Genomic DNA, 10,044 nt, shown 5'->3' with positions numbered 1-10,044 from the left:
TGCAGCTCCAACAACACTTAAGAAGCTTGACACCATCCAGGGTAAAGCAGCCTGCTTGATTGGCACCACATCCATAAATATTCCATCCCTCCATCACCGATGCTCAGTAGCAACAGTGTGCACTATCTACAAGATGCATTGCAACAATTCACCAAAGCTCCTTAGACAGCACCTTCCAAATCCACGACCACTTCCAACTGGAAGGACAAGGGCAGCAGATAAACGGGAACACCATCACCTGCAAGTTCCCCTCCAAGCCACTCACCATCCTGACTTGGAAATATATTGCCTTTTCTTCACAGTGGCTGGGTCAAAATCCTGGAATTCCCTCCCTAACAGCATTGTGGGTCAACCCGCAGCACATGGGCTGCAGCGATTCAAGAAGGCAGCTCACCACCACCTTCTCAAGGGCAACTAGGGATGGGCAATAAATGCTGACCAGCCAGAGACGCCCATGTCCCACGAATAAGTAATAAAATAAAGTGTAGGGACTACGTTAGTGAGATTTGGGAAGCACAACAGTTGGGGAGAACAGGGCATTGCATGAATCTTAAATAAGGGATTACCGGTTGCAAATCTGATGGACTGCCTTCCACTAAAACAAATAAAGAGGTTAAATACAGCAAGTACCATCCTTGACATGGACTGCAGGGGACCTAAGATCAACACTCTGTTAGTATGGTCACTTCAGATCACAGATCTTTCTCCATTCTCAATAGTGCATCAAAAAAAATGAGTCACATATTGTGAGATGTACAGGTTGAAGCTCAGTATAACAAGATGGCATGCGAATAAGGGTCTTGCTTTGTAGTCAGTAGCGCTTGAATGGGGACAGCTGTTGATCACATATAGTCATCCATAAACGTCACTTGGCCTTCAAAATGAGAAATCTCGGGACTGACTCTCCCAACAGTGCTGAATTGGTGAGAAAACTGGTGTCAGTCATGACTGTTTCTTCAGTTCAACCCCAGACTTGAATCTCACACACCTTGTGCAATGCAGAGGTCACAATCGTGAATCTCATTAAAAGCTCGGTGGGTGCGGCCTATTCACGCCAGAGTCCCTCCCCCTAGGCCCCACCCTCTTGCCCCCCAGGCCACCACCTCTTGCCCCCTAGGCGCTGCCCCCTTGGCCCTATCCCCTTGGCACTGCCCGATGCCAAGTGACAAGGTGCCCTATGTCCATGGGCACTTTGTCCTTTGGGCAGTGTCGGAGACACAGGCTGGCACTGCTTGGAAGCCCACATCCAGACGGCAGCTCTCCCCCACCGGCCGACTCCCTACGGGGCCTCAATTGCTCCCCACACTCCGGCAGAGTCTCCCACTTGTTCCCCGAGTAGGGGGAACTACTCTAAACCCTGCTGGAGTCAAATACTCCTAGTGGGATGGGAGGTGCTATCGGGCTCGAGGAATTCCGCGCTGGGCCCAATAACCACATTCTAAATTCATTGAAAACACATTTAAAAGCAGATTTAAATGACTTACCTGCTGGTTTGCAGCGTGGTCTCTCTGCGCCTCTTCTCTTGCTGTGGTAGACACACATATGTCAGGAACTCAAGCACAAATCCCGCAAAATGGCTGACATGTGATTCTCCCATCCCGACATGCCAAAAAACATGCGCATCTGGATGGGAGAATCAGAACCATGCTAACAAGTAGGAATATCATTACAGCAGTACGAGCTTCATAAAAGCATTGACTGTTGCTCTTCACCTTTCTTGAATGCATTCCTACTGCTCCTTGCTCACAATGACTCCTCTTTCTCACAAATTGCTCACTGTGGATGTTGTACTGTACTGTGCATTCGGCTCATTTTAATGCTCCCTGGCTTTTTTTCACTCAACTCAAGGCAAAGGAAAATCATCAAAGCAGTAATGCATGAGATTGTGTTCATGAGACAAAGAGTTGGAGTGTTGGCGGGCAATGGTCAAAGCAGGTCCTGTTTCTGGACTAGTAACTCAGTGGCCTAGGCTAATTCTCCAGGGACAGTGGTTCAAATCCCACTGTGGCAGCTGATGGAATCAACATTCAATTTGTAAAAGCTGGAATTGAAAGTTAGGCTTAAGTGATGGTGGCTATGAAACTGTCTTCAGTTGCTCTAAGAACCCATCTGGTTCACTAATGCCCTTTATGGAAGGAAATCTGCCATCCTTAACTGGTCTGGCCTACATGTGACTCCACATCCAGGTTGGCTCTTAGCTGCCCTCTGAAATGGCAGAGCAAGCCACTCAGCTCAAGCGCAATTAGAATGGGCAACAAATACTGGCCTTGTCAGTGACACCCACACCCTATGAAATATATGGAGGAAGAAAACATCTGCAGATCATGTCAAGCAAAGGCTGACAATGCAAAGAATACAAGGATAAAGGAAAAGAGAGAGACAGAAGGGGAAAGAAAGAACAAAGAAGTCAAAATGCAAGGAAGAGAAGAAAATATAAGAAGGAACTTTCATTTATATAGAGCCTTTCATATTTCAAGACATCCCAAAATACTTCAGACTCATAGAGCAATAGAGCATGGAATCAGTCGACAATGGTGTCCTCCCAGCTAATCCCAATTGCCCATGTTTGGCCCATATCCCTTTAATTCTTTCCCATCCATTTGATTTGATTTTGATTTGATTTGATTTAATTTATTATTGTCACATGTATTAGCATGCAGTGAAAAGTATTGTTTCTTGCGCCCTATACAGATATAGCACACCGCTCATAGATAAGGAAAGGAGAGAGTGCAGAATGTAGTGTTACAGTCATAGCTAGGGTGTAGAGAAAGGTCAACTTAATGTGAAATTGGTCCATTCAAAAGTCTGATGATAGCAGGGAAGAAGCTGATCTTGAGTTGGTTGGTACGTGACTTCAGCCTTTTGTATCTTCTTTCCCGACAGAAGAAGGTGGAAGAGAGTATGTCTGGTGTGCATCGGGTTGTTAGTTATACTGGCTGCTTTTCCAAGGCAGTGAGAAGTGTAGACAGAGTCAATCCATGTACTTATCCAAATGATCCCCCATCAGTTTAGTATTTCTTAAGTATAATAACTGTTCCAATGTAGGAAATGCAGCAGCCAATTTATACACAGCAATGAGGTCATCACCAAATCCATTTCAGTGATATCTCTTGATCCCCTTATTGAATAATATGTATTAATATTATTCACATCAGTGGAGAACTGCAATCTCTCAGATAGTGTTGGAGATCTTCTGTGTTCATCCAAAAGAACAACTGGGGTTTTGGTTTTAACAGTGCACTCCATCAGAACTGAACTGAAATGTCAGCATTGATTTTATGCCCAAGTTTCTGGAATGTGACTTGAATGCATGACCTTTGACTGAGAGGGGAAAGTGCAACCAACAGAGAGCTAGGGTGACTCTCCGAAGGGGTAATTGGCACTGTATCTGGAGAATGTGACAAGATATAATCATTCTCGTTAAATGAGCTGATTTGTGGTTAGTTGTGTGGGCGTAGCGTCATGGTGTTTGCTTCACTATGTTCACATTCAAACAGTTGAGTGCAATATCTATTCAAAAGCATATTGGCCAGGACATCAGGAAAACTGCGGGGTCATCTCTGTATAGCACCATTAGAGATCTAACAACATCTGAGAGGGCTGATGAGGCTTCAGTTTAATGTCAGCACCTTTGTATCAGGTGATACACTCCCTTAAATCTGAGATATGGAGGAATTTCTTCAACCAGAGGATGGTGAATCTGTGCCACAGAGGCCAATGAGTGTATTTAAGACAGAGATAGATAGATTCTTGATCAATAAGGGGATCAAGGGTTACAGGGAGAGGGCAGGAGAATAGGGATGAGAATCATAACAGCTATGATTGAATGGCAGAGCAGACTTGATGGACAGAATGGCCTAATTCTGCTCCTATATCTAAAGGTCTTAAGTTAAGGGGCATAGACACAAAATTGAGGAAATTGTGATAAGCCTGTATAAACCGATTCTGTCTCAACTAGAATATTACATCCAGTTCTGGGCAGCACACTTTAGAAAGGATATGAAGACTTTAGAGAGGATAAATATTCAGAAGAATGGTTCCAGGGATGAGAAACTTCAGGTATGAAGATAGATTGGAGAAGCTGGGGCTGTTCTTATTGGAGAGGAGAAAGTTGAGAGAAGATTGTGCTAGAGGTAGTCAACATCATGAGGGGCCTGGAGAGAGGAGATAAGGAGATGTGGTTCCCCATGGCGGAAAGATTGAGAACTAGTGATTTAAGATGATCAGCAAGAGAAGCAATGGGGTTATGAGGAAAAATCATAGAATGCTGTAGTGCAGAAGGAGGCTGTTTGGCCCATCAAGTCTGCACCTATCACAATCCCACCCAAGCCCTATCCCCATAACCTCATGCATTTATCCTAATTAGTCCCCTGACACTAAGGTGCAATTTAGCATGGCTGATCCACCTAACCCATACATTTTTGGACTGTGGGAGGAAACCAGAGCGCCTGGAGGAAATCCATGCAGACATAGAGAGAAACTCCACACTGACAGTGACCCAAGCCAGGAATTGAACCCAGGTCCCTGGCGCTGTGAGGCATAGTGCAAACCACTGTGCCACCACACCATGGTGCCTGGTTAGGGTCCGGATTGCAGTGCCTCTGAGGATGTGGTGGAGAAAATTTCAATCAAGGCATTTAAAAGGGTATTGGGTCTGGAAAGGAAACATTTGCAGAGCTACAGGGAAAAGGGCTGGGGGGTGGGGGGGAGAGGTATGGAGGTGGGGGGCGGTGGGATGCTGGTGTGAAGGTGCTGGAGTTGCTCTTACCAATAGTTGGCATGAAAATGACAGGCCGAATGTCTCCCTTCTGTGCAGTAACTATTCCATTATTCATTGCTGCTTTGAAAGGAAGGTTAAAAGAGAGGTAGATAAACAGGGAGACTAGGTTGGAAAGCAGACAACCAGGAGGATAAGGCAGTAAGGGGGGAATCAGCCCGCAGTAGGAGAGAAATATTTAAAGTAAGATTTCTCAAAAGAAGACAAGGGGTGAGCGGATGGGGGAGTGGATGATGGTGGATATAAGAATCATAAAGCAAGAAAGCAAAACTGAAAAGGATTAAAAGATTTAACAGCATGGCTTATTCTTAGCTCAGAGGTATGGAGCAGGATTGTATCCTGTTCTGAGGTTAAGTTCCAACCCAGGCTGACACCTCAGTACGGCCTTGAGGAGTCCTGCATTATGAGAGGGGCTGTCTCTCAGATGTTCAAAGGACAAAGGGAAGTACAGCACAGGAACAAGCCCTTTGGTGCTCAAAGTCATTGTGCTTCATGATGCCATAACTAAACTTAAGAAAGAACCTTCTGCCTTTACTCTTTCCTTATTCCTCTACCCTCTCCCTATTCATGTATCCATACAGATGCCTCTTAAATATTGCTAATGTGCCTGCTTCCACCAACTTGTCTGGCAGCTCGTTCCAGTCACCCACCGGTCTCTGTGTGAAAAATTTCACCTGCACATCTCCCTTAAACTTTCCCCCTCTCACCTTGAAACTGTGCCCCTTTGTAATTGAAACTTCCATCCTGGGAAAAAGCCTCTGACTATCCAGCCTGTCTCTGCCCCTCAGAATTTTGTGGTCCTCTATCAGGTCTCCCCTCAGCCTCTGTCTTTCCAGTGAAACCAATGCTAGTTTATTTCACCTCTTCTCATAGCCAATGTCCTCGAGACCAGGCAACATCCTGATGAACCTTCTTTGCACTCTCTCCAAAGGTTCCACATCCTTCTGATAGGGTGGTGACCAGAACTGCATGCAAAACTCCAAATGCAGTCTAACCAAGGTTTTATATAGCTGCAACATGATTTCCCAACTCTTGTACTCAGTGGCCCGCTGGTGAAGCCAAGCATGCCATGTGCCTTCTTAATCACCTTGGCCACCTGTGTTGCCACTTTTAGGGAACTGTGGGCCTGCTCGCCCAGATCCCTCTGTATGTTAATGTCCCTAAGGGTTCTGCCATTTACTGTATAATTCATGCCTAAATTTAATCCTCCAAAATGCATCACCTCACATTTGTCCAGATTAAACTCCTTCTGTTGTTGAACTCAATGAATGTCCTTGCAGGTGGACTTGAGATTCTATGATATCATTTCAGAGAGAGGAGATCTCCAGAATGTCACGGCTAATATTTATCTCTTAGCCAATATCACCAATAGCAGATTATTGGGTCATTATCACATTACTCTCTGAGGGGCATACCGATTAACTTTTCCAAGTATAAAAATAAAATACTGAACATGCTGGAAATCTGAAATAAAAACAGAAAATGCTTTATAAACTGAGCAGGTCTGGCAGCATTAGTGGAGAGAGAAACAGAGAAACATAGAAGATAGGAGTAGGGGGAGGCCAATCTGCTCCATCATTCATCATGATCATTGCTAATCATTCAACTCAATAGCCAAATCCTAACTTGTCCATGCTGCACTTTTTTTTAATCACTAAGCTAGTCCCAATTGCCCACGTTTGGCACATATCCCTCTATACCCGACTTACATATGCTTTCTAAAAGATAAAATTGTACCCACCTCTACTACTGCCTCTGCATTAGGCTCGTTCCAGACACTTGTCACTCTCTGTATGAAAAAATTGCCCCTCTGGACTCTTTTGTATCTCTCCCCTCTCACCTTAAACCAATGCCTGCCAATTTTAGACTCAGGAGAAGATATTGACTAACTACCTGATCTATGCCTCTCATTATCTTATAGACCTCCATAAGATCACCCTTAAGCCTTGCAAGCTCAAGAAAACGAATCCCAGTCTATCCAGCCTCTCCTTATAACTCAAACCATCAAGTACCAGTAGCATATTAGTAAATCTTTTCTGTAGTCTTTCTAGTTTAATAATACCCTTTCTATAATAGGGTGGCCAGAACTGTACACAGAACTGTACACAGTGAGGTCCCAGTGGGTGTGAGGGTTGAGAGTGATGAGAAGAGTGACTGACTCTGATAGAGTGGAGGAGGTCATTCATCTTTTTGTGGGTGGATGCCTGCCCCCCTTAGCGGGATGTTTGTGCTGCCCAGCATTGCCATCACATTCCAAGTGGGATTGCTGTCCCAACTCGATGATTTTCTCTATGTGTGAGGGTAGGGATATCACTTGCTCCACCACTGCATCCAGCAGTTTCTTGAGGAAGGCGTCCGAAAGCGTGGGGGCAGACATTTTTGCAGCCATCATTGCCGTGGACCAAGGAGAAGTGGCTGGTGAATGCCGAGGGGGAAGTGGGGGGGGGGGCGGGGAGGGGGGGTGGGGGGTGGGCAGGGAGGGGGGGACTTTCAAGTGGAGCGCTCCCATCATTAATGTGGTGAGGTGATGGCAGGTGGACCAATCAGAAGCCATCTGCCATGGAACTAGTGTGAATCCCGGGACCTAAATTTCTTCTTGTCTAAAAGGCCCTTCGACCTATCGATCTGCTCCGACAATAACTGTCACCAAAGGTGCGCTAATCCCATTTTCCTTATCCCATATTCTTGAATATTATGACATTTCAATTTGGGGGGAGGGGCGGTGCTTACAGCTTACATCTTACTCTCTGCCGTTTGGCCATTTACACCTTTATTCTCTCGATGGACAGCCATTGCCAATCTATTCCCTTGCTTTCTATGGCTGTGCCTCATCTTTTATTACCTCACCTTGCAGTATAAATATCTTCCACTTTCTATGTCTTTTAGCTTTGACAATGGGTCCTCTGGACTGGAAAGGTCAGCTCTTTTCTCTCCTCACAGATGCTGCCTGACCTGCTGAGATTTTCCAGCATTTTCACTTTTGGTTTCAGACTCCAGCATCCGCAGTAAATTGCTTTTATGACATTTCAAGTGCTCATCCCAATATTTTTTAAAGGTCGTAAGGTTTCCGGCCTCGACTACTTTCCCAGGTTCCCACCACCCTCTGAGTGAAAAGGTTTTTCTTAAATTCTCTCTGAAGCCCCTGCTTCTCACCCTAAAACCATGCCCCCTCATGATTGAGCCCTCAACCAAGGGGAATAACTGCTTCCTTCTCACCAGGTCCATACCCCTCATAATTTTATACACCTCAATCATGTGTCCTCGTCTCCCCCCGCCCCCACCCCACCCCACACCCCAGACATACATCCCCTGCCTCCTCTGCTCGAGAGAAAACAATTCAAGGTCATCTAAACTATGAACAGAATTTCACAAAAACCCACCATCACCCCTGGTGGATCATTTTTCCGCCCGCCATTGTCCTTTGCCTAATTTAGGGAAAATTTTATTCTAATTTTTCTTTTCAGGTGGAAATGGATTAAGAGGACAAAAGCCCCTTGGTTGTTGCAAAGTAAAACACTTCTTAAAAGAAAACATAGAATCCCTACAGTGCAGAAGGAGGCCATTTGGCTTATCAAGCCTGCACCAACCACAGTCCCACCCAGGTCCCAACCCTGTAACCCCGCATATTTACTCTCCTAATCCCCCTGACACTAAAGAGCAATGTATTATGGCCAATCAACCTAAACCCGCACATCTTTGGACTGTGGGAGGAAACTGGAGCACTTGAAGGAAACCCATACAGACACAGGGAGAATGTGCAAGCTCCCCAGAGCCGAGTCTGGAATTGGACCCTGGTCCCTGTGAGGCAGCAGTGCTAACCACTGTGCTACCGTGCTGCCCACATGCGCAGGGCAAAGGGGTAAACTGTAAAGCGTCCTGAAATAGAAAGCCTTTCAGAATCATAATGCCTGCTTAAGTGAGAGCAAAGTATCATGAATGTGCAACTGGGAAGTGGGGGAATCGTTTTGAACATGGCATGCTGAGGATGTATCACCGTGGCAAATGGAAAGAGACGACGAGAGACAGGAAAAAAATAAGAGATGTAGTAGGCTGTGAAAGGATTGAAGTCAACTTAATTGGAAGATGGATGACAGCTCAAAGAAGAACAATAGTAACAATGCTTCAGAGGAGGAACAGAACAGGAATAGCAAAAGCTGGAAAAGCTCACAATACAAATGACACCTGGGGTTATCTCATTGACTTTACAATAAAAAGAGTTCATTCGCAGAAGAATGTATACAAATCTAATGTTGTGCAATTAGCACTACACTCATAAACTGAATTACTTGAAGTAATGTGTGCAGGCATACATAGTAATCATGTTAAGTATTAGAAACATTATGAAAGCCCATAGTGCAAAAGGAGGCCATTTAGCCCATTGAGTCTGCACCAATCACAATCCCACCCAGGTCCTATTCCCATAACCCCACATATTTACCCTGCTAATCCCCTGATACCAGGATCAATTTAGTATGGCTAATCAACCTAACCTGCATAATTTCAGACTGTGGGAGGAAACCGGAGCACCCACGCAAACATGGAGAGAATGTATAAACTGCACACTGACAGTGATCCAAGGCCGGAATTGAACTTGGGTCCCTAGCACTGTAAGGCAGCAGTGCTAACCACTGTGCCACCATGCTGTCCTTAGAAAATTAGCCTGGGCCTTTGGATCACTAATCCAGTGACATTACCACTACATCACCGCCTCCCCCCAGTACACTCAGTACATTGAATGGTTGATTCGGATGCTTCTGTAGGATAGTGGAATTTCACAAGGGGCCCAGAGATTCTCCCTTGGGCATAAGGAAGTTAGATAGAAGTGCTAAGGTCATGCTTAGTCTGGCAACAGTAGGTCACAACCATGTCTCCTCCTGATCTCATTAGAATACAGACCAAAATGGTTGTTAATGAGCATAAATTAGCCTAAACAATCAGAATGCTGAAACCACTTCAGGATATTCCTCTGAGTCTTGAAGTTCAACTTTCAACTCATTTCACTGTCATTCATGGAAATCAGGGTGCCACAGTGGTTAGCACTGCTGCCTCACAACATTAGGGACCTAGATTCAATTACACACACACACCCTAAAGATGTGCTGATTAGGTGGATTGGCCATGCTGAATTGCCCCTTAGTGTCCCAAGATGTGTTGGCTGGATGGATTGGCTTTGATAAATGTGTGAGGTTACCTTTTGTTACTGCAGTATCAACATGCTGCACTTGGTTGAAGTCATTAGATTACATTTTAGCTTCATTTGAAGCAAT

This window comes from Carcharhinus amblyrhynchos, chromosome 4, assembly GCF_965287045.1.
Source record: "Carcharhinus amblyrhynchos chromosome 4, sCarAmb.v2.hapA, whole genome shotgun sequence".
Lineage (NCBI taxonomy): Eukaryota > Metazoa > Chordata > Chondrichthyes > Carcharhiniformes > Carcharhinidae > Carcharhinus > Carcharhinus amblyrhynchos.
Note: the sequence above shows the minus strand (reverse complement) of the source record.